The sequence below is a fragment of the Protopterus annectens genome, chromosome 2.part1, assembly GCF_019279795.1.
Source record: "Protopterus annectens isolate FY-2018-M chromosome 2.part1, PAN1.0, whole genome shotgun sequence".
Taxonomy (NCBI): domain Eukaryota; kingdom Metazoa; phylum Chordata; order Ceratodontiformes; family Protopteridae; genus Protopterus; species Protopterus annectens.
Window position 1 is genome coordinate 388,520,063 of NC_056729.1, and position 27,205 is coordinate 388,547,267.

General features: G+C 40.4%; 1 protein-coding gene across 2 annotated transcripts in view; it reads right to left on the bottom strand.

Annotated features, from left to right (window-relative positions):
• Positions 1-27,205, bottom strand: part of KLHL2 (kelch like family member 2) — a 1,417,988-nt gene that overhangs the window by 745,291 nt on the left and 645,492 nt on the right. The window lies entirely within an intron of this gene.

The following is a 27,205-nucleotide window of genomic DNA, read 5'->3' on the forward strand; positions in this document are numbered from 1 at the left end:
CTTTCCACTTCTCCAACACATTCAAATATATTTGCTGCTGCCTCTCTCTCATTAGATCCCCAATTATAATCTCTTCTGGAACTCTCAGCCTCACAATCAATTTTTACAAAGTTCTCTATTCCCACCTCTGTTGCTTTCTCTCTCTCTCTCTAAATGTACACTCCTTTCCCTCCTCCTACCATTTTTCTCCCATATCTTCTATCCAATCTTTTAACTTCCATACTTCTCAAGTCTTGAATAACATTTACCATTACTGCATACATCTTAAACTTAGGCATGCCACATTTTCGTGTTGCCTTCTGGACCATTCTTCTTTCCATTCCAATCCTACTCCTCTTTATTTATCTAAGGATTCAATAAAGTGTACAAGGGCCTCTAAAACCATGTACACATCATGGAGTGAAGCACACACGATGGCACACAGTTTTGTACTGAATAAGTGGCTGTACATGCTGTGTATAGCTGCACAAATGCGGTAAACATTGTGGCATGCTAATTACAGCATAAGCAGCTGAACTGTACGTTAATCAAGCAATCCAAGATGGAGGAGCTATTCCACAAGCTATAAAGCAACTGTGTAGACTCAGTGCTGCTTTTCCTCTGTAAATTCCAACAACTACTGAAATACAGCCATGAAAACTAGGCTACCCTGAAAGAATGACAGGGGCTGCTGTTGCTGTTATTCAGTTGTGTATGTGCAGCAGGCCCATGTCTGTGCTGCTGCTAATAGACCATAGCCAAGGAGAATTGTGTTTAGATCCTGTTTAACTTTTCACAATCTACATAGAGTAGAAACTGTACAACACTACAGGGTGGATACAGACACACTACAGGAACTCTGCAACCTCAGATGTCTTCAACGGAGAGCAAGGGCAAACCAAGGGGAGCCAATCCCAGTGGAGACTAGGGTATGTGTTGCACTTAGAATTTTAGCTACATGAACCTTCCAGAGACCAACAGGGGACATATTCTGGGGGGGTGTCACAGGCATCAGCATCCACTTCATTAATTGCCACGTCATGTGTATAACTAAGGGAATCATCCTGGATGTGCGTGCAGGCAAACCACGCAGTTACGACAACTCGCATATCTGGCACAACTGTCAATTGTACAAGATGTTTACTAGAGGGGACATCCCACAGGGTCATTTACTGGGATATGCAGATTATACACAGGAACCGTGGCTGATGACGCCCATCAGAAATGTACACACACCAACTGAATAATGCTATAATAAGGCACACACACTCAAACAAGAAATATCATAGAGCATGTGTCTGAGCTGCTGAATTTGCAGTTCTGGTGCCTACTTACATCAGGGGGGAGCCTTGCAAAACAATCCCCGTACAGGTGTTGAAATATTCACCGTCTGTGCCTTGCTTCACAACATTACTCTGAGAAAACAGCTTCAACAAGAACAGGGGAAGGGACACATCCCATCACCACTGGCAAGGTCACCACAACCGCACGCATGTAAGAAGTCAGAGGAGGAACCAGCAGGCACTGTGGGTGTAGACAGACATAGGCATGCACAATATGACTATGCACTGGCCAAAAGGCAATGGATAGCAGACCTGCTCACCACCTAAGGGGCTAAAATCTTCATCCTATACGCATACATACAGTAACATTGATGCCAGGCAGCACTCACAACCTTTATTTACCCATGTAATGGCTGCGCACTGCTAGCATCAGATAGAGTCAGCCCTGAACTAAAACTCTTACAACTGCTGGACTTCCAAACTAAGTGCTGAACCTGGAATAGAAAAATAAATGTCTAAGAATACAAATGAATGGCATATCCTTGCTTACTGTTACTTGGTAATGTAAACAAGTATAAGGTGGGTGATTTTTACAGCAATTACATCAAGACCTTACGTGAATATATGTGTCCTCTATCAACTAATATGGTTCATGTATCCAAGATTCATTCACTGCATGTCCATGGCTTGGCCTCATACTTTTGTAATGGCAAATCCTTAAACAGTAAAGTCAGAAAATAATGAGACAAATTTCAGTTTCAGTCTTCATATCCTTCAGAAAAAAAAAACAAAAATAGTAATGCAAAACCTGTCACTCTATCAACTATCTAAATCTGCAAGACCACAGTGTTTAAACACTCTCCCCACTGTTGGACCTTTGACACCTTTCTTTATGGCTTGGTCCAGCTTTGTTGGTCTAAGAGTTTGGGAGGGATGTACACATTACAAAAACCTGTAAGAAGCAGTATAATTTGCAAAACAGCATCACAAACATAACAAACTAAGCACTAAGTCAGCTATGCACCCTGAGAATCAGACAAAAGACGTGTGTATCCCTGAATCCATAAGATAGAAAACAAGGATATGGTACAGTTATCATTTACACAGGGTGTTTTGTGGGAGGGCAGGAGGTCTAGGATGACACAAAAGATAGGGAGTGCATGCGAGTCAGAAAGAGAAACAGGCAGACACATTTGGATAAAGTATCAAATGGCCACTGAGACAGAATGAGCTGTAAGCCTCGTGACTGACCCATGTAACTATTATGTGTGTGTCTGTATGGGCACTCCAGGTGAAACTGAGAGTGTCTGCAAGAACACAGCCAAGATCTGTGCTAGCTCTATGTTCTGATATGTCAGACAGGTGTGAGAAGTGCATGGTACAGGTGACAGTTCATTGTCGTTGTTCCTGACCCAAAGAACTGGATCTGCCAGGAGTTGCACTAGCACATCCACAGTGAGATGCACTATTGCTACCTGAATGTGACTGATATCTGCTGGACAAGCTCTCCTCAACAGTACGTCCAAGACCACAACCCCATGGCCTGCCACGTTGGGATGTGGACACCTCAACCACTGATGAAGCAGTGGAAGTAGTCCCACTAAGGGAGTGTGACTGGACATGGCCATGTTGGCTAGCATCAGATGATGTGGTCTGACCTACGTCCATGTGGATGCCATCCCCCTCCCAGCAGATGTTCTATCACAGACACCACCCCTTCCGTGTTATTCATCCGATCCATTGAATCAGCAGCACTGTGGATGCAGTCATGCATGTCAGAGTGAGCCACATTCTACAACCCTAAGCATTTTCTTGAAGGCCCTATTGGAACATGCCTGCAACTCCATGACGGACCTAGACATACATAAAGTGGCACAGAAAGACACACCCAGATCAGATGGAACATGTACAGCAAGCCTCCTCTGAGCACACCTAACAACTCTCCTGTGCGGCACCACACCCACTTTAGCCAGAGTCAACAGGGGCTGAAGCAGCAGAAATCACACTACCCTGATCAAGTGTCTCACCCTCCAACTGTCCAATATCTGAGGGCTCACAGGAATAGGTTTGTGTAGGCCTACTGGCTGTGCCCGATGGAATTACAGGGGATGGCTGAAAATCAAATGCAGTGTCAGATTCAACCTCTGCACCCTCCCCCCAACTGTGCCTGTGTTTGGCCAAGATCATCATCAGAGTCTGCTGATACTCTGACAGGTTGTAAGAGAACTACAATTCCACTACAAGGATCACCTGTGATAATAAGCAACAAACACAGGAAAGAAAGTAATAGCTACACTACTAAAGTTTAATATTTGCTAACAAACTAACAATGGTGCTGCTATCGCAGACGGTACAGCAATACATACAACGTCCTGATGCCCACCTCACACATACAGATAAATACATATTTCTGTCAAATTCTCATCAGTACTGAAATAAAAATGTTTGGCTTACCATGGGCAGATGACTCCACACTTCCTAGGGAGGATGGTCCTGGAAGAAGTAAAGCAAAATGTAAGGACACCATCATCACAATAACATTGTGGGGGGGGGGACTTTTTGGCCTTTATATGTCCATTAACAATACATTTAACTGAAACTTGGATGGCACATCCACACCACGCCCATGTGTAATTAACCAGAATGTGCTGTTAACTGTATCAATCAGACAAAAGACTTGTGTATCCCTGAATCCAAAGGATAGAAAACAAGGATATGGTACAGTTATCATTTACACAGGGTGTTTTGTGGGAGGGCAGGAGGTCTAAGCTGACACAAAAGATAGGGAGTGCATATGAGTCAGAAAGAGAAACAGGCAGACATTTGGATAAAGTATCAAATGGCCATTGAGATAGAATGAGCTTTAAGCCTCGTGACTGACCCATGTAACTATTAAACTAACTTAACTACTGCTTTCAATATTTTATTAAAAAAAAATCTTTATGTAAGCTCATCCTGGGACAGGCTTGTCCTCCCTGAAACAGCAGCACCAACATCAATCACATGCTTTTGTCCACTTTCCACTGAGCTCTCTGGATCCCCAACAGTGGACAGGAACTCTTCATTTGGTGTTAGTGATGGCTCTGTAGCAGTACCCCCCACCCCAGTAGCCAGCTGTCCACAGGCCACTATAGCTGATCTCCTCTGGGCCAATGAAATCATGTCACTGGCCCTGTAATCATACCTTACCATGATCATATGTCCTCCTGCTCTCTCCAACAGCACTGATGTCATTCACTATCTAGTTCCAAATATGCATTCTTCCAGATATATCACCATGTCCTATCTCAAGCAGAAAGGCACAATGTTGATGAAAGGCAAGAACAATCATGTCTTTCTCTGAGTCACTGAGGGCGGGTCTGTAGTGATTGGAACGCTTGGGTAACAGTCCTAGGTGACATAAAACACAAATGAAGGATACTACACATAAATATCACATAAATAAAAGTCCTTCTTAGATATAACAATTATTTTTCAATACCCACTGGAGAAACATAACACTTCGTTTATTCAAATATAAAAAAAGGGTTATAACATATCACAGTCACACACCAACCAAGGTTTGATCCAAAACAAGGACTAACAATAGCAAAGCAAACCTTTGTAAAAAAAAAAAATTGATTGTGGAAACACAGAAATGGAACTAGGCTCCCCCACCTCCAAAACAGCAGGCAAACGGCATTTTGTACCAAACGAGGATAAAATATCAGTCAATTGTTATAAGTGCTTTCAAACAAACTGTCACAAAAACATGTGTACACATTTACCACAGAACATTCAGTTTTATGCAACAGCTAGTCACCTCTGTCTGTGGCCAGCACTCAGAGTTGTATATAGGCCATCCTAGAAGGCTAACACCCCTGTGTCTTTGACAATATAGGACATTTACATTTCACTGAAAACACAATATGAATGTAAAGAAAAAAAACAGCTGTAACATTAGCACTTGTGCTGAAAGTTAATAAGGCTGTGCATCTGGGAAAGTAAGATATTCTAACAAAAATACCTATGTAATCATTAAACTTCTAAGAAGTCCATACAAATAAAATAGCATTTGTTAATGCATATATTTTCTTAGCGACATATCAGCATATCCAATATATAACTGAAAAATGTAATCATACCTTACCATGATTAATAGTCTTCTGTACAGATGAATCCAAAGTATTAGCAAATCTTCTGTGTTATCCATGTAAACGAGTCTCCTCACCTTCAGGTTCCCTAGCTACACATTTCCCTTTTTATAGTGTAGTTTCAGGTCTGTGAGCATAGTGAAGATGCAAATGAGGGGTGAACTCATTAGATCTGCTAAATGTCAAATTCCTGGCTCTGTGTAGCAGATGTAAACGTAGTGCAGGCACACAGTGTTTGTTGCTAATGGAATGTAACTGTGAATGATTACTGGTAAGGAGAAGGAAAACGCAACAACAATTCAGACTCTTTTACCTCCAGTGGGTAGGTCAGTCAGGTTACTCTTACAAAGTGTAGAAGTAATTGTATCAAGGTTTTAAATGCTAGTAAGCAGCACATGTTTTACAGTTTCTGTTCAGTAATATCCAAACTCCTCTGCCTTTGTTGAAAACTGTATATTACTGCCATTTAATATTCTCATATATTTTATGGACAATAACACAAATTTTATGGACAATGACACAAAATGCCTTACTGACTGCATACGTCAGATTACTGCTCAGATAAGAGAAGCATGAACACCATACAAAACAAAACAGAGCTGCATCATTTCGAATAACAGTCATAAATGGTTGTGTGATCAATCATTTATCTGAAATTAACACATGTACAAACTCAGAAGTGTACAAGTGCCATATGACTTAATACTGTGGATGATTTGGGACTTGCTTCTATGTACAATGATTTTCATTCCTGCTGCAAAGTTGTTTTTGTGGCAAAGAGGGATAAGACACCCTTACTGTACTGTGTAGGTTCATTGGTCGAGAGCTCAAATCCAGACTTGTACAAAAATCGTTCAAGCCAATTCCCATGCACACAGTCTATCTCACCATCCTCTTTCTCCTAGCATCAACACACTACCTTACCTCATACCAAACCATACTTAATGGTACCTTAACTACCCCTTAAAACCATACTTCCTCTCACACACCTCCCACCCATCACTACAGCCTACACATATCACCAAGTAGTTACCACCACATTATTCTCCATCTCCCTCAGGAAGACTCCTCACAATCTCTACCAAATCACTTACTACAAATAGATACATAGCCATTCTAACCACACTCAAACCATATTAGCCATCAACTGATCCTAGCTGGAGACACACCCCAACCCAGAGCCAAACCCTTGCACAGATACTCCATCTATTCCATTTCTCTCACCCAACCAATCTCCCATCTCTACACCAAAAAATAGCCTTCTACTACTTAACTTAAATATCATAAGCATAAATAACAAAGTGCACCTACTCCATGCTTTGATATCGACCTATTCCCCCAATTTACTATCCTTAACTGAAACATGGTTAAAACCCACAACACCAGATAGTGAGTTCCTCTCACCTGGGTACAACGTATTACAAAAAGATAGACTATCCAAAATAGGGGGTGGGTAGCATTACTTTACAAAAACAACCTAAAAATGTGTACTGTTTATCCTCCAATCCATTCTCTCAATACTTCTGAACTTCTCCTAGCCAAACTCAAACTTGTCGACAAAAAATCCATCAATCAATGTTATCACTGGCTATATACCACCAGGCAACAATATTCCCTCCCTAGAATCCCTCCTACACTGGGTTAATCAAAATCTTCCTCAAGAAACCATCATCCTAGGTGACTTTAATATTGACTGAACACTTCCTCAACCACTAACCCCACCAACCATATTAATCTCTAAAGCTTCTCCCAAGTCATTCAATCTAGTATTAGGCCAGGAAATGCTAAAATCAAAGAAGGTTTCCTAGATTGGATCTTGATAAGTAAGACCAGTACTCCATACCAAGCAGGAGTCCTTCCGGACACCCTTAGTGACCACCAATCTACCTTCTTACTAAAATACAAAATCCATGCCAACTCACCCGACTAATACAAACTACTCGGAACAAAAATTACTTTGACCCAAACAAATTCAAAATCGAACTAAAATACCATAATTGGAACATACTAAAATAAGAACCCCTAGAAGAAGCTGTAATCCAATTCAACAACACTTTTCTAAAAATCCTAGATGCCATGCCCCACCTCATACCACAAAACTCAAAATGAATACTGCCCCACTGGATCACCAAAGAGACTAAAAATAAGATTTCTCAAAGGAATAGAGCCTGGCATCACTGAATAGCCACAAAACCTACAGCAACTAGAGAACAATTCCAAAAACTTAGAAACAAAACCAAAAAACTATTCTCCAGGATAAAAAGAATTATTTCCTACATCTGCAAAACAGGCACCAAAACACCCCCAAAAAATTCTGGGCAGGAATAAACAAACTACTTCACCCCGGCAAAACGTCCTCCCCATCGCCAACCTCCACAGGCGAAATCACCAACATACGTGAATCATTAAACAAATACTTCATAGAAACCATCTCTAAACTAGCTCAACAACCTACTACTACTACCAATATCCCCAAATCTGCAGTCAGTCCCCAAACTACCTTCCAATTCCAACACATCCCTACCAATTATGTCAAACCATTACTATCCAAACTTAAACCTACTACCCTAGCAGCGGATGGCATCCCAGCAGAATACCTCCAGTTGGCTGCTAATGAACTTGCCTACCCAATCTCTATTCTACTTAACAGATCTATATCAGAAAGCACCATCCCACCAATCTGGAAAACCTCCTAGAGCATCCCTTTACATAAAGGTGGAACATTCACTGACCTCACCAACCATCACCCTATTGCCATCCTGTCCCCACTAGCAAATATTCTTGAAAAATTTATATATTACCAACTTATGCCATACCTACTTAATAACAAACTTCTCTCTCCTACTCAGCATGGATTCTGCCCTGCCCACAGTACAACCACAGCCCTTCTTTCTTTTACAAACCTCATCAACCAAAACAGGCACTTAGGTAAACTAACATCTGCCATATTCTTGGACCTGTCAAAAGCCTTCGATAAGGTCAACCATCCCAAACTACTCCACTCCCTTACTAATCTTGGCCTTAGTGATCACGCACTAGCCTGGTACCAAAACTATCTACATGGTAGACAACAAGCAGTTCGATGGGACAACAACTTATCCTCACTGCTGCCTATTACCACAGGAGTCCCACAAGGGTCCATTCTGGGACCCGTTGTATTCTCCATCTTTATTAATGATCTCCATAGCATATGCCAAGATGCAACTGTTATACAATATGCTGATGACTCAACATTAGTCTGCTCAGCCAACGACCCACACAAACTCCTTTCCATTACCCAAAAAGCCTTCCAAATTACAGAAACCTGGTTTCTTAACAAAAACCTATTGCTTAATCCTAAAAAGATCGACCTATTGCTATTTAAACCAAACAAATCCATCTCAATGCCCAACACATTCAATATTGTGTCCAGAGATGGGACTATCATCTCCCCAGACACTCATACTAAACTGCTAAGAGTGTCCATTGACAAACTCAAATTTAATCTACATATAAATCAAACTATTAAAAAACATTCACAAAAACCTGGGTAGTCTTTATAAAAACAAACCATTTCTAACCCAACCTGCTAGAATAACCATAGCTCAAACTCACCTTCTCTCTATACTAATCAATGCCGCTCCCATCTTCACCAACCCACCCAAAACTGAAATGGCCAAGCTTAACATCTGCTACAAACAAATTGCCAAATTTGCTACTGGTGCCCTGTACCATGCCCACCACTGTCATTCACTAAATCAACTTAACTGGCTTGAATTCCCAAATCTCCTCCAATTCCATCAGCTTTCTTTCACTCAAACTCCTACTACTTCCTGAACAAACCTCAGCACTATCTAATCTACTTAAACTACAAACTAATACCAGACTTCACTCTAGTGATAAAAGACTAATCAAGGTGACCAAAAGCAACACAGCAGGTGACTCCCTCTTCTCCAACTACATTGGTAAAATTTGGAACTCATTACCTTCTGCTATTACCTCAGTCAACTCAATGGTTACATTCAAAAAGTTACTAAAAGTGCACCTAAAACTTACATGGCTATACCCTTGCTACCCACCAGGTTGATCTATATCATACACACCCTCTGACCTACTCATGCTCCTTTTCACTTCTATCCATTCAAGAAGAATTGTGACTCCTCCTTATAGTGCCTCACCTGTGAACACCCACACCAACAGTCAGCAATTATACACATGCCAACTTTAAACCCAACCACATCTCACAAAACTAACCCTATCATCCACTCCCAACTCCCTTTTACTTACATTTGTCTCAATCAATGTTATTACTGAAAACCAGTGCATTCTAAGTACTACTTTACTCTAACATAAACTATGGAATTTTGTTACAACTTGCAGCTACCAATGAATATTGTACTTTGTAACTTTAAAAGTATGGAATCTTGTTAAATCATCTGTTTTCCTATGAATACTTGCTTGCTATGTAGAAATCTCATAGTAGTTTGTTCTTAATCTGTGGAGCTTCTTTCCCCGAGCTTCCACTGAAAATGGACATGCATCCAGTTGGACTCTCCTGGTCAACAAATGTAAAATAAAATAAAAATAAATAATATAATAAAATAAGTGTACTAACATTTATTTTGTAATGTTGTTTTATTTTATATATTTTTTTAAATACCACTATTTGCATGGTTCGTGGCTTAGTGCAAACACAGGAAATGGATAAATACAATAAATGTCACAATGTACTTCCATGATAAACACTACATAAACTATACCTGTGAATTACGTGTGTGTCTGTGTGTGCTAAACATGGTGATCCACACAGTATTTACTATCTGTAGATCACAGCTCAAGTCCCACATTTGTCTTTTAAGGATGAAACCCAAGAAACACTGCTCACAGAAAAAGCAAGTTTAGCTTTGCTTGTCACATTTGCGCATCACTTACCTTCATGCAAAGATGGACTAATGGCCCACACATGAAGCAGAGAGAACACCAGCAGACAGGAGGCGGACATTCTGGATTTTGAAAAAGGATACATTGTTGAATCTTTTACTTTCCATCTTATGTTTTTGCTGTTTATTTGTGGAACTCTTCTCCCCAGGTCTCCACTGAAAACGGATCATCTCTGCCCAGTTGGACTTTCCTGGTTACCAAATGTCAAATAAATAAATAATTGTCTTCTCTGGCCTTGGACAGCCTCCATACCTCAATGATACTCACACACATGAATGTATAAACCAGGACCTTGTATGATCACGCACACACATGCTTAACCCCTCACTCTGTCATGTGTATTTATATATAATTAATGAGCATGTTAAACAAACATTTCTTCTGTGGCAAGGGTGAAAAATCACCTATGTGGAATAATATGTACAACTTCTAAGTGGCGTTGAGTGACAGGAGACAATGTCAAAATGGATGCATTGCATCCTTTATCATTTCCCACTGCACAAACATGATAGGCAGTGCTGCACAGCAGTTAACAGACATACTTAATAATGAATATGAAAATTTACAGCTGTTTCTTAACTGTTCTGTGACAACAGGTATACGTGTAGGACTGCAATACAGGTGAGCCTGGGTTCTAATTCAGCACACTCCCAATTTTATTAATGCTTATCCACTTCATTTTAAACAAATAAAAAATTCAAACATAATTATAAATAACAATAAGTATGTTTAGCATTGGAGCTCATATGAATTATACTGTATGTGTGACTGAGGGTATACTGAATATTGTCTGTAATTATAATATATATTATACCTCAACCTATAACTCAACCACTCCAAAACCTTTCTTTCAACCTTATACCCCTTCCTCTCAACTACTTCCATCTAGCATCCTCCAAATAAAAAAATAAAAATATATACATTTTTTGTTACTTATACAGTAAGCTTTTATCTTTGATTTAATACACTATACAAATTTATGTATTTTTTGCCTGAAATGTTAACTTATACTCATTTGTATTTTTGTTATATTGTTGCTGTTTATCTGTGGAGCTTCTCCCCAGGCCTCCATTGAAAATGGGTAATCTCTGCCCAGTTTGACTTTCTTGGTTACCAAATGGCAAATAAAATAAATAATTGTCTTCTCTGGCCTTGGATGACCTTCATACTTCAATGAAACTCATACACACATGAATGTATAAACCAGGACCTTTGTCTGGTCTCACATACACATGCTCAACCCCCTTCACTCTGTCATGTGTATTTATATATAATTAATGAGCATGTTCAAGATGCACTTCTTCTGGGGTGCAGGTGAAAAATCAGCTATGTGGAATATGTTTTGTCTCTAATGCATAGGTATGAATCCCACATTATACAAATTAATTTTTATTAGTGTGTATATCCACACCAAAAATGTGTCATGTCATATAATTTATACCCCCAATACAGGTCTGCAAAATTAAATCAAGTGACAGGTACAGCTGCATCCAAACAAAAAAAAAATGCCAACTGTCACATTACTCTTCTTAGTTCATAACATGCTTTCCTCTCTGGCACTGGTGCTCTCCACTTAACATCACGTAACTGCATTTGGCATCATTGCTTGGGTTTGTGCAATGCTGTTTAAACATGCTGTTCTAAGGTAACACACTGCATGGAGAATAAAGACTTATTTCATTGCATTATATATACATACATACAAAATATCAAATACACCCAGATTCAAACCCTGTATTATCTGGGCTCCAAAAGAAATCTGTCAATGTATTTACACCTCCTGCCACAGGGTCAGCTAGGCAGCAGGTGTTTTTTTATGTTCAGTACTATCCAAAGTGCTGAATGCTGCACCTCTCCACTTAACATGTTTGCTTGGACATATGCAAAGCAACAGAACTCTCAATTTTATCAGTGAGGCGGAGGCTCACTTTTGCTCATCACTTAACTAATCACAAATGGGGAAAGCAGTATAAATGTGCATCGCGCATGCGCAAACCAGCTTCTCACCTGTACACTATGGCAAATGCTCATTACCACGTATTACTTATCTTTACTGCCCAATTAGTCTTCATCCCATGAAAGTACATGCAAGAACACAAACAAAGGGAAGGCACTTTTTAAGGAAAGAACACATATTTACACTGTACTCATGCATTATACCTGCACCCATGCACTTGAAACTTGGTAAATCAGTACTGGTTTCCAAATATATCAACTACGTTACATACATAAGTAATAAATGTTTTCTCATATACCATGTACATCTTTATACTGACAATATCCATTCAGATTTTCCAATACTTGGAGTAATCTTGACAGCTGTATATATACAGTTTGCAAAGCTGTCTTTTTAATGTATACCCACACATTGGAAACAGAACAGCAAATGTTACACTTTGCACACTCGTCAATCTCTTAATATGCAGGTTTTTAATATCCTGGAAGTTGTACATGGCTAACCATCCATTTCAGACAGCCCTCTCAACATCTTCTCTCAAACATCCATTGCTGATTGTCAACCACAAAAAAAATGCCCTGCAGCATTATGAAATTCAGACATGCTGTGGTGCATGTGTTAAATACTTAGTTCTCTAGTCAATGTACTTGGTTAGGCAGGGGGTTCTAATCTAACTGCAGTCAATATGTGTGTGTGTGCCTGTCTAGTCAAAACAGCATAACTGTATATGCTGCACTCATCAATACAATCCTATGGAGTACCAGTATTTTGACAGTTGTACATAACTACAAATCTATCTAATTCAGGCCTCCCAATATCTTCTCTAAAACATCCAGTGATGATGTCCATCCACTATTAACTGTCCTGCAGCATTGTAAAAGTCAGACTTGTGCTGTGGCACTTGTATCAAGTACTGAGTTCACTAGCTGGTGTATCAAGTTAGGTAGGGGTTCTAATCTCACTGCAATCAACACGAGTATGTGTGTGTGTCTATTCAGAACTGCATAACAGTGTATCCTGTAGTCATCAGTACAATCCCATGGAGTACCAATATTTTGACAGCTGTATATACCTACACATCCATTTCATAAAAGCTTCCCAACATCTTCCCTCAAACATCCAATGCTGATGTCATCCACTATTAATTGTTCTGCAGCACTGTAAAAGCCAGACTCGTGCCATGGCGCATGCGTTAAGTACTGTGTTTTGTAAATAGTTAGGTAGGGGTTCTATTCTCACTGCAGTCAATTGGTGTGTGTGTGTGTGTGTGTGTGTGTGTGTGTTCACTTGGTTGACATTCAAAAGAGCATGTTACACTAGCATGTCAAACACTGCTATTACCATCTTCTTCTCACCTGACACTGCTGATGTCATCAGCTATAAAGTGTTATCGGTCACTATAAAAGCCAGACTTGTTTGGTGGAGCTTGCATTAAATACTGTGCTAATAAGTAGGTAGGGCTTCTATCCTCACTGAAGTCAACTGATATTGTATGTGTGTTCACTTGGTTGACATTCAAGACAGCATTTTACACCAGCATGTCAGACACTGCTATTGCCATCTACTTCTCACCAGACACTGCTGTCATCAGCTATAAGGTGGTGTTGGTCACTATAAAAGCCAGACTTGTTCCATGGTGCTTGCGTTAAGTACTGTGCTCTGTAAATAGGTAGGGTAGGAAGGAGTTCTATTCTTACTACTGTCAACTGTGTGTGCAGTCAACACTCACTATGGTGACAATTTTAGAATGATATGCGAGTCCACAGCTATGTCAAACCCTACTCTGAAGACAAAGGTCATGAGTGTCCTTATGTGGAATCTGCCTTCCACACTGACACTTGCCCTTCCTAGCTGACTTGCAACCACAAAAAAGCACAGTAGCAAAAAGGTAATAATGAAAAAACCCCAAGGGGGCACTTATCTGAACAGGATTTGCAACTTGTCTGAAGAGTAGAGAAGACTATCTGACTGGCGGCACAAAAGTTCTGAGGTCTGGTACGTGCCAATGTCTGCTTTATACCAGTCATTTTATGGCTGACGTAAGACTGCACTGTGTGTGATGCTGCACGTACCTTACAGTAGCATTAGACTTTTGTATACTCGCTGGACATACAAGTTAGCTGGCAGCGGACTCCCTCATGTTATGAGTACTGCAACACATGAACAGAAGGGCATCATTAATTACTGTGTTTGCAAATTACTCTACCTATGCATATAGGGGTTCTACTCTGACAGAAGGTGTCTAGTATGTCTGTACATACACCTATCACTTTTGATACACTTTTACATACGGATGTGACTCCACATCCATACCCTACACCCCTCCTAACATGTTCTCCTCAGCATTCAGTGATGCTATCATAATCTATAAAGTGCAATGCGACAGTGTTACAGTCAGACATATGTTGTGTTGCTACTGTGACATTGCATGGCATTCATATTCTATACCTACACAGATGTAATGTTCAAATCAGGCCCAGTCTACTGCTGTGTGTGTGTGTGGTTGGTGGTACATTAAGGCCATAAATTATTCTTCACTGCACTACCACTTAGAAAACCTTTCACTTAGCGCCATGCATTCACCATCCTCCTTTTTACAATGGCCACATGACATCCTTCCTGCAGAGAAGTGGACAATATCCTCATGTCAAATATGCATATATAGATCATGAAGCAGTCTCCTTCCATGAGCCTCTGCATGCCATCTCAAGACCACTGCACACATGACTGCTAATGCTGTCATGGTGTAGTGCACATGTTCCACATGAGCAGTGGCAGGATGTAATAAAATCAAACAAGTATACACATACACACAACAGCCCCATTATGTTCTATAATATAGATGCAGGGATTTTTTTAAAGCATATAATAATGGCTAGGATTTCGTGTGATGTTGGCCATTAGCCTAATAATGCCCTATGAATGGTTGACATGTCAATGTTGTTGACATTGACATGTGCTATATTGAGGTGTCTATGTACAGTACTGCTACAAAAGGGTCTTACAATCTGTGATGTCAGCCAATGTATTTATGGGCATTGATGCCATTGCATTACATGCTCCTTCCATAACGGCTGTAGTAATATGCCTTCTGAGAAATGTCGACATGGTAGAATACACAGTTATGTATATACTGGTGGTGTACTAGGACATGTGTTTTTGTAGTGGAGCAGATCAACCTTCTACATGGTTCACATTCCGCCATCACAGTGACACTTGCAGTTTGGCACAGGTGTGTGTGCGTCTACATACCATCATTAAATGTTCTTTGACGGACATCAATATCATTCCATATTAATTACATGGTCACATAAGTCTAGTCTCATACACATGGTTGTTATGCTGTGATATACACAACCAGTGTATCACATGCTTCGATGCAAATGGAACCTTGTGGAATTCATTGTATGTTGCTACACCCAAGGATTACCGAGATGGTCAGCAGCACCACTGTGCGACTATTAGCATTTGTGTCAGGAAGTCTTTTGAATGAGCCACAAACTGATCTCTAATGTGTCCTGATATGACATCAGGCTAGTCAAAGACATACAGGCATATGCTGTGCAAATGATGTAAGTATGTGACATTGGTGCAGTTATACGACTGTGTGCATAGCAACAGTGTGATGAATGACCAAGACTGTATGGTGGTCTTGTCTCAAATAATTTATTCCAATACATATGACATGTTAAATAGAATACACAACTATGCCCAGATCTGTGTGTGGATGTCAGCAGACATACCCACCCAGAGGAATCTGCAGGCTGACAGTTTGTCTCACATGTCACCACCCTGTTGCCACTGGCCATCAGCCAAAGTATACATACAAACATTACTCAATTTTTATTCTCAGGAGAGCGGCACATCTGTGCATTCTCTGTGGCTAATAACACAGAAGCAATGGGCCCTGACAACATCCCAGGTTGCCTATAGCATGACTTAAAACCTACCGGACACAATTGGATCCATATATCAACACGGCCTCCAGAGAGCCGATGTTCCTATAGAAGGGTGTACAGCAACATGCATCCTTCTGACTCTGGGGGATCATCACTTGATGCATGGAGTTATAGATCCACCCTGACTCTCCTCTCTTGAGGTAGGACAAGAGTCATCATGGACCTTCTCTAAAAGAACACTGGTAATATTCTGACTGTGTACTACACCCATGTTTCATTTGTTCAGGCTACATCATGCCTGTAACATCTGTTCGCTGTCTTCAATAGGGTTACCAAAGGCACGCATGATGACAAAAATATCACAAATCAACAGCAAGATATTACAGAGATACTGTCACAAGTGTCCATAAACACTTATGTCACCAAGTGGGTAGACAACTGGAACACATACATGACAGAGAAATATGTTGCTGTGTTTAGGTCATTCGGCATCTACATCAGATTCCTCTGCAGCAAACCCCTGGAGGTAAACATGATTCCATCTTTTCCCACATCCTCTGAGGCTTTGCAGATGTCTGTTATGGATTTCTAGAGGGAACCATGGTTGATTATTTCAGAGGGTCCTAGAGGAATTCTGCAGACACTGATCAGGGGGGAAGTTCTGGATTCTCTTATCGAATCTCGCCAAGGGTCAGAACCTTCAATACTTGTTAGGGCTGATGTCCCTTCCAAGAAAAGGCAAAAACTGAAGCATGTTTTGATCCATCTTAAGGATCCTCAGATGGAATGGCAAGAGTTTACTCAAGGCTTGTTTTCTGCCTTGATGGCTCTAATGTCTCTTCAAGGGGTTTCGGTACCTGCTCCTCCTTGGACCTCTACCCCTATTAAACAGCTTGGATGAGGCTTCAGTGAATGATGAAGTGGTCTTTGTTCTATTCTTCACAGATCCCTTTGCATTTGGCTTATGGTTCTGATGAAGAGGAGCCTGTTAGCCCACTGTCTCCTTTTGAGGAATTCTCCTTTGGGGGACACAACTGCTAGAATGATGGACTACTTTAAGTGGGATTCTTCTCAAGTGTCTGATATTCAGAGAGGCTATTATGAGTTGCTTAAGGTGGATACTCCTAAACCTTCATCAGTTCCTCCTGTGTTGGGTGACTTGTTAGATACCTTCACTGCTGCTTCTAAGTCTCCTGATTCCCAGCGCCTTCTCCTAAGAAACCTGATAGGTTCTATAATATTCCTGAGGATTCTCAATTTTTATTTAAATGTCCTTCTGCTGATCCTGCTTTGGTGTCAGTCTGTTCGGACAAACCTTCTAAGCTTTTGCACTCTTACAACCTTTTCCCTTCTGATAAAGATAGTAAGACAACGAAGAGGATTGTTAAAGTTTATACTACTTTTACTTTGGCTTTTAGGACTGTTAATTGCCAGACCCACATGACCAGGTATACTCTGGCCTTGACTGCGCAGGCTTATCAGGTTATTTCTGATCTCCCTGGTTATAAAGGCAAATCCTCTGCCTTATCCATTTTAGGTTCTGCTTTCACGTGGCACACTACTCTGTTAAGTGTAGATATGATGCTGCTGTTGCCTCTTATAGGTCTGCGGCTTTTCGGTCTGTCATGAGGTGCTATTCTTGACTTCACCTCCATGCTCACCTGTCCACTCTTCAACTGACATCGTAGGTTATAGCTTTTTGATTCCTTTCAGGCAGCTCTTTTCTGAGGACATGTTCAGGGTTTGCAGGAGGCAAGGAAACCCTCAGAAAATAGTGTACGTCCAAATGGAAAAGATTTTCTGTCCAGTGCCATGCTCTTAACCAGGACCCTTTTTCAGTGGGGGTCCATCTGGTCCTCTCTTACTTGTGTGAGTTGCTCCAGTTTGGCCGAGCCTATTTTTCTGTGAAGGCCCATTTGTCAGCCATTTCTGATAGTCTGCCTTTGAATCCTCCTTTGGCTTCTCGTTTTGAGGGCAAACAATTTCTTAAAGGCGGCCTGCATATTAGGCTTCCAAGGAAAGCTATTCCTCCTCCTTGGAGCCTTAATTTTGTTTTGGAAAAACTGACTCAGGTTCCTTTTGAGCTTGCAGATTCTGCTTCTTTGCAACATTGTACCTGAAAGACTGTCTTGTTGCTGGCTCTTACTTTTACTCGGAAGGATTCTGAGCTCCAGGCCCTTATGGCCGTTCCTCCTCCTCTGGTTTTTCACAGGGATAGGGTAGGTGTCCTGTCCGCACTAATCTTTCTTTTATGCCCAATGTAGTAAATGAGTTGTCTGTATTTTGTGTGTGTGGCTGGTAGTCAAACACCTTAACCATTATACCAAGCCTAATCAAACAGGCTTTTTTAGTTAGTTCTAGGGTGGAGTTTTCCTTTAACTGTCCTTTAAAGCTCAAGTAGAAGTCTTGATGAGATCTGAACTTGTGATCACTGGTTTAATAGACCAGTATTCTAACCATTCAGCTAGTGTTTTGATGGATGTCCTTGAATCAGTTGGTACGACTCCCTTCCTTTTTCCCTTTACAGTCTGCTAGTGAGAGGGTTCTGCATACCTTGAATTTGCAGAGACAGCTCAGGTACTATTTGGATAAACTAAGGACATTCGCAAGTCTGATCAACTTTTTGTTTCCTTTCATCACAGGACATTTTGCTGTTTCTAAGCAAACCATCTACTTCTGGATTTCTTAGGTCATTTTCTTTTTGCTATACGTTTCATGGAAAATCTTTCTCCACTTCTGTTAGAGCTCATTCCACTATGGCTGCTGCCTTCTCCAAGGAGTTGAACATCAGTTCCATCCTTGAAGCTGCTACTTGGTCTTCAATGCACATTTACTAAGCATTACAAGTTGGATATGGTTTCTAGGGCTAGAGCAGATTTTGCTGAAGCCATTTTATGTGGGTTTGTTGAGGGCTCTTCTCAGCCTTCCGCCACCCATTCTGTTTCTTGAGCTTTTATACTCTCCTGTCTGTTCTGGATACTGCAACAGAGATACAGAAGGACATAGTACAGTTGTGTAAAATGTTACCATAACAGTAAACGTCCTTCTCCTCACTGTAGCAGTATTTGCTCCCTCCCTCCAACTCCCCTCTTGTTTGTTCTGGTTTTTGTTTTAGATTTCCTTCTGGTTGAGTTTCCCCCTTTTCTTCTGCATTTTTTCCTTATGGATTTTTGCATGGACTCCTTTGACTTGTGGAGACTGTTCTCTTCTGGGTAGTTGCGTCCATACGTCCCTTTTATGCCCTACATACAGGGAGCATGAGTTTGACATACGGTGCACAGAAGACCATTAGGCTTTTGTATACTGGCCAAGTGTCAGGCTGCCCTGGGCAGGAGATTCCCTTCTGTATTGGATACGGCAACAGTGAAGAGAAGGACAGCCACTGTTATGATAAGATTTTACATAACTACAGTTTATTTTATCTGTTTTACAAAATTCACTACTCTAAAATACAGTTGGATTAGACTTTGATTTCAATTTTCTAGTAATTTTTGTTTTTTGGCAGCCACCACAATTAAACTTAACTACTATGTTTAGGCAATTCAGATTCTGCATTCCAGCTCAAAAAAAATTTCCTTTTTTACACCTCTTTACTTGCCTAATATTTCTGACAGTTATCTGTGGGGAATTTTTAAAGTCTGTCAACTCATTACACTCCAAAAACATGTTGTAAGTTACCTCTTTCTCCCCATCACACCTCCAACATTTGCCATCTACCTGAAGAAAAATTCTTTGGAGTCTGCTTGGGGTATAAAAGTACCTATGCAAACACTTCCAAACAAAAATTCTAAATCTAAGACTTTGTTGCATATTTGGGAGTTATATATGTTAACCCATTGTCTCCTTTTGAAACGCTCATTCAGTCTCTTCCCAATCTTTTCTAACCTCCTCTGACTGGTTCCTAATAGTTATCATGCAATATTTTATCTTCTTCTTTCGGCTTTTCCCGGTTAGTGGTCGCCACAGCGAATCACCTGTCCGCTAAGTGATTGGCAGTGAAGTTTTACAGTGTCGAGTTGCCAGCACAGCGCCCAACCCTCCACAGAAGGCACACACTCACACCTAGGGCCAATTTTGTGTGTTCAATCCACCTACTGCATGTGTTTGGGATGTGGGAGGAAACCGGAGCACCCGGAGGAAACCCACACGACCACAGGGAGGACATGCAGACTCCGCACAGAAGGCACCCCCAGCTGAGAATCGAACTGGAGAAGCTCTTGCTGTGAGGCGACAACACTAACCGCTGCACTACCGTGGCAGCCCATCATGCAATATTCTATATTCCCTACTAATTACTCCTTTTTAACAGCAGAAGGCAGTCTCAAACCTGCAGTCCAAATGTCCTCTTGGCTTCTTCCCATTTTATTACCCTTCCCTCCCTAGTTATGCTTCAAATGAATGGGGAGTGTATGGCCAGTCTACAGAACAAGAGAATGAAAGGAATATTAGTAACTATATGGTGGTGATAAAGCCTATCAAATTCATTAATAAACTAAGAGTACAGTACATATTTCATAGGCACAAAAAACGGAAAGGTGTGAGTAGAAGGAAAACAATTTGCCTTGATGCAGAAGCGAGACCTGAAGTTTCTTAGCACAAATTATTTAATCCTGAAAGGACTATAGTAAGAATATGGCAGAGGCTTATATAAGAGCAAATTAAATATTATACATGCAGGAAAAGTCAGCTAATACATGTTTAAACAGCACAGTGCATGCCCCAAAATGTATAGAAACACTTTTTTAAATATGCAGGCCAGTTTCAGAATACATTTAACAAGCACATACAAATGCACAAAAATAATATAACCCTACCAACTAAAATACATTTAACTAGGTAAACCAGCTGTATACAGTCTCTTCTCAGGAGCAACATCTGGTTAAGTGACTTGCTCAAAGACACAGTATGCAAATGGAGGCTATGAACCAAACCTAGGAGTGTTTCAGCATCCAGGTACAGCAATAGTCTTAACTTCCCCATGTCAAACTCCCAGAGTAGAAAAATAAACATAAGTAAGTACAGAAAGGTACTGTTTTATGTTTACTGTGTTTTAATTTGGTTTACATTTCAGTTCCAAGCAACATTTACTTCAATAAAATACATAAGCATTACTCACAAACATACTGGGAGGTTAACAAGTAATTAACCATTTTTACATACTGTTTGATAAGAGCAAACAGAGTCAGCTGTAAGGTTTAAGTTTAATTTGATCAAAGTACAGCAGCTGTCAAAGAGTACCCACCATGCATACATGTTGCAATCTTTGACAAGGTCATTACATATGTGAGATGCGCTACATAACATTCAGGACACAAACCTTTTTATGAAGCTGTAAAACTGGTGTAAATCACTGCAATACTGTTGTAGAACACCATAAAACTGCTCCACCAATACTGTCACATCCCCAAAGCACGTTTCCACAACCCTGAAAGTTTAACTTGATTGTGGAACTGTATCTGTCACTGGAGCAGTTCATTAAGTTTTAGAACTGTTCTTTTTTTAAGAAGTTCACTTTTTATTCCTGAATTTATCAATTATTTGACTAAATGAAGCTACAGCAGGAAAAGCATTATTTAAGGACAGTGGTCCATACCTCTCAACTGTCCAGATTTTCGCAAAATGTTCACATTTGTTACTCATATTTTTGGTCCGTTTCTCATAAAATTGTAATTTTCTGGCAAATCATTGAGAACTGAAGTCAGAAAATAATGTCAGACATCTGATTTTCAGACTTTATATCCTTCAGAAAATTCATTGTTATACAAACAAACCTGTTAGTCCATTAACTTTCTAAGTTTTTAAGAGCAATATTTAAAGTGTGTCCCTATTTTCCACCATATTATTTGTGGCTTTGTCCAGATTTTTTGTTCTAAGAGGTTGACAGGTATAGTGGTCCCTTTCTTTTCTGTATTTTTTTTTTTGCAAAAATATCTAGCATTTTACTGTAATTTTTATTACACTGCAAAAGTTTTACCCTTGCCTAATACTTCTGTAGAACTATCCGCGTTACTCCTTTACTTTTCCCATATACTCTTCCTTCCCCTTTGATTGGTGTAGATGCTTCACCAAAGTGCACGCATACCTCTCAACTGTACAGATTTCCGCAGAATTTTGCTTCATATTTTTGGCCCATTCCTTATGAAATCTGTGCTTTTTTGGCAAATCTCTGAAGCCTGAAGTCACTGAATAACGACAGACGTTTGAGTTTTAGGCTTCATATCCTCCAGAAAATGTATGTTAATATAGCACTTATTATTATATAGCTACTTCTAAGTTTATAAGAGCAAGATTTAAAATGTCTCCCAATTATTTTTGGCTCTGTCCAGATTTCTTGCACTGAAAGTCTGAAAGGTATTAGTGCAGCTTCCAAGCCCAACACCTGGATCAGTTATCTTCTGTGTCATTCCACTGCCCCTCCCTTCATCATTTGCACTTCATAGCAATTATTTTTCCTATCTTTCCTTACAGCTCATTCAGAGTACAAGAACGACATTCTGGACATTCACCACAGCATACACACTTTCTCAACAACAAAAGTCTCTTCACCACAGCAATTTCTCATTACTCCCCTCTTTCATACACAATGTGCCACCTCCTACAACACCTATACTCAATTTACCTTAATTATCCTTCTACCAGCATTAATCCTTTCTTGTACCTGCGGTCTCTGCTCATACTGCATTTCTATTCGTTAGCAAACGAAAACGATACACAGCACTGCTTTATAAACACACCTTACTTTGTCCCAGTATTTTAAAAAAGATCTTGTGTATTCAATACTTTTCATCAGATCATGTTGGAAAATAGTCACTTAAGTTCAGTGCACTATGGCTGGTGAACGTTATTTCCTAAACACTAATGTGCAGATTTTTTCTTAAAAATAATCTGTACTTATACAATTCCACGTAAACTACAGTACACTGTACTGAACGATGTTACGTTACCAAGTAGTTAATGACAATTTGCATAAAGGCTGCTTATTAACCCAAATCTAAACATCTTCTAACTTTGAAAGAATGGGTGAAGAAAATTAGAACGAGACTGTGCAATCAAGTGTGTCACCATTCTTATTAAAAAAATGTGTGTACCTCTTATCCAAGTAAGCCCAATGGCCAACCCATACTCCTTTTCAAAGGTAAACTGGGAGCAACGTCTGTTTAAATGATTTGGTCAAAGCCACACAATAGGTAAAAGTAAGCTGTGAAGAATAAAATTCAAAGACTGCTGCAAGGTTTTGGTCCAACAGCACAGTCTTTCCGGTGTGCCAAATTACCAGACAAATCTACAAAATTATGCATCAAATGGCTAAATTTTCATCTCTAGCAGAAATGCTTGCCGAGAAGGCCAGATCCACATTTACCTTCCTTCTAACTGATCTGGAAGTTAAAAAAAAACAAACAAAAAAAAAAAACACATAGAAGCTTGTGTCCAGAAAGACACTTGACAAATATGCAAGGCTGTGTTTTTCAACTGGAGAATTAAGATACAGTTAAGGTCTTAAATAGGTCATTGCATAATTAAAAAGTTGTTTTGAACTTGAACCTTAAGTTATGGTTACTGGTCATGGCTCATACATGCACACATCTCACCTCCTACGCCACCCAAACCCATATCACACACAGCTACATATGTGGAGGTCCTCACCAGAAACATACCTAAACACCAGAGACCTCCCAAACACAAACACAAGCATGCTACACATAATACTTCCTCTGTAGAATACAATACCCATAACAGCTCACTAACCAATGTTTCACCTGTAGAGCCCTTAAGGCAAAACACAAAACATATTAGTCACAGGTGATTCCATCGTGAGACAAAGATGCCCCTCTCACCAGGCTGGATAAGAAAAAGGTCACAACCAGCTGTCTGTCAGATGCCAGGATACACCATATCACACATGCATTCAAGTCTCTCAACAGGTACTGTTATGACTCTGCCATAATCCATGATGGCGTGAACAACTTGAGACATACCTCTCTGGACTAAACGAAGAGAGACATGACTGAGATCTTGGACTGTGTGTCTCAGGCAGGTATGTCCTTAACCTTAAGCAACATTTTACCGTCACCTAGAATGATGACTCAGTACAAAGAGAAAATCATTGACTTCAATAACTGGCTTAGTTCCTGGCGTCATTTTAAGGGGATCCAGTATCTCTCAACCTGGTATGACATGATCGACAGACTTTGATGCTTTGCCACAGATGGTATTCATAGGTTCATAGGTTGGTACTAGGCTATCGGCCCTAAGGCCTATGCAAGCCTAGCCATAACAATTCCCTGGAAATTTCTTCCCACAATATTTACTTGTCTGGGCCCCTGTCTAGCAGGGCGACTGACATGATCCCCGGGGTGAATTTCCTTATCTCTCACCCCTAGGATTATGGCTACTGGCCAAGGCTCTTACCACCCAGATAGTGCCTTTTTTAGGCAGTGTTTCAAGGATAAAATTTCCAATGCAAAAACTCCATCTAAAGACAACCTCAAGGTTATGCTGCTAAACACTAGGAGTCTTAACATGACACTGCACTCACTGGAAGCAGTCCTCACCTTGGAAGATGAATACATTTGTGAAGTCATACAGACCTGGTTCAAGGTTGTGGAGAGCACCCCAGCCATATTGGGTTACATCTCCTTCCACATGTTCATACCACAAACTGAAGGCGTGAAAACTAAAGGAGGTAGTGTACCAATATTCATTAAAGATAAATGCACCTCCGGATTGGTTAAACAGTATGATTCCCTGGAGATACTTCAGGTGCAATTAACTGTTAGTAGGACACCTATTCAAGTCAGTGCCACCTAAAGCACCCCCTCCATGAATCTGGACACCCACTCTGCCTATTTAGATCTACTTGAGTCTATCAAGATACATCTAAACACCATTGTTTTGGGTGACTAACTACTTATCCACTGACTAGGTAAATTACTTGTGTCCAAACTCACTTGTGAAAGGTTCTTTAACTTCGTTAACTCCAATGCCCTGGAACAGCTGGTTGACACCCCCACAAAGAGTGCCAACATCCTGGATCTGGTGCTTACCAATATAGCAGACCACTATAGCACCCCCACTGTGAGGTCTTCCCTGATGAGATCGGACCACAAATCAGTCTCATTTGAAGTAACTATCACACCTGACCCCCCTCACCCCAGCAGCAGCTACACTAAAAAACTTCTCAAAAGCAGATTATAACCTCTTATGGAATGGTATAAATGGCTTCACTGCACCCCTCCCCCCTCAGATGGAACTGGCAAATATGCCAAGTTCTACACCAATACTTTATACAAACACCTGTATAACTGCATTGACTTGGCCATACATGATAGGACCACAACAAGCTCCTCAAGGAAGAACAAACCTGCCTGGTGGACAACTGCCACTAACAGGTAGAAATTGCTGTCTAAGAGTAAGATGGTGGGAGCCCTAAACTGGAAACACTCCCTCCTCAGCTTAAACAAGCAAATAAGACTTCTTGTGAAGTCCTCCAAAGCAAACTACAAATCCAAATCCATAACCTAAAAGGAAAGGCCCAGATTTGTGCAGAACTGGTAGTCAATGATACCACATATACTGAAGCCTGTGGATATAGCTAACCTGCTGGCTGACAGGTTCTGTGAAAACTTCACTCCCCTGTGTCTGCCACACATACCCCATGCCACCCCAATCACCTGTCCCCTACCCTGTAACTCTAAAGAGCAGGTTGTAAATGCCCTCTCTCTCAAATGCCAAAAACACAGCATCTATGGGACCTGATACCATACCAGACTGCATCCTACATGGGCTCCAACAACAATGAGCAACACCATTGGGTACTCTTTTCAATCATAGTCTAAGCACCAGCTTCATTCCAGCTGAATGGAAAACAGCCACCATTATCTCCTTGCACAAAGGTGGTGCATTATCTATGACCTTCTTCTTACAGTACAATTTAAACAACATTATACAACACCGCTAATTTATTACGTAAATTAAAGCTATATTTTACAGCATGCATTATGTGCCTGATGTGGGCCAAGAAAAAATCATTCGATAAGATTCGCTTCAACAATAAAAGAGTTTGATGAATAGAACATTCGAATAAAATGGTTCAATAAAGAGGTATTCACATAAAGAAGTATTCGATTAAGTGATATAGACCTGTCGCCACAGTGGTAAGAAGGGCATTCTATATTGCTCATCTCATAAGTTAAGGGCACTGCCCCCAGAAAAAAAGAAGTTATAATCACCCTGTACTCTTCCCTCATCAGGCCAACAATCAAGTACAATGTCCCCTTTTGTTATGTACCTTTCCAAGCACCTGCAGCAATTGGAGAGACCACAAAGGTTCCTCACAAGGAAAATTCAAGGTCTTCAGTATTTGTCCTATGTGGATCATTTGAAGCCACTGTCACTTTATTCTGTTTCATACAGACTACTCAGAGGTGATCACTGCCTTGCATACAAGGCAATCTCTGACCTTGCTTTACTGGAAATGCTGCATATCCATAAGTCAAATGGTACATAGGTTACTTGCTTTAAAAACCTTAACCTGTTATGTGACATTAATAGAACCTGCTGGAGAGACAGATTTGTGTCCCAGAGGTTACCACACCTTTGGAACAGACTTCCATATCATGTCAAACAGAGCACCTCATTGGCCCTCTTCAGATGCACTCTGGACGACTAGATGGTTAACTGTAAATCCATTGCGGGGGTTCCACCTGTGTCTCTCTTGGACACAGGCAATAGGTGCTGATCATGGAAATAAGGGTAGAACTTGGCTAGGTTTGTAAGGGTCCTAGGGTCATTACTTAGTAACTTCCTATGATTCTATGAAATATGTTGACCAAATCAGGCAATATGCAGAGTCTGAACAAGTCTGTATATCTGGAAAATGAAGAGACCACTTGAACATGTAAGCTGTTCTATCATGTTGGTTATCAAAGACATCATATACATATATATGTATGTACATATACACATGTATGTGGAAGCTGTAGTTGAAGCATATAACTGGGCCTGCTTTGCTGACAGAAGAACCCTTACCTAGTC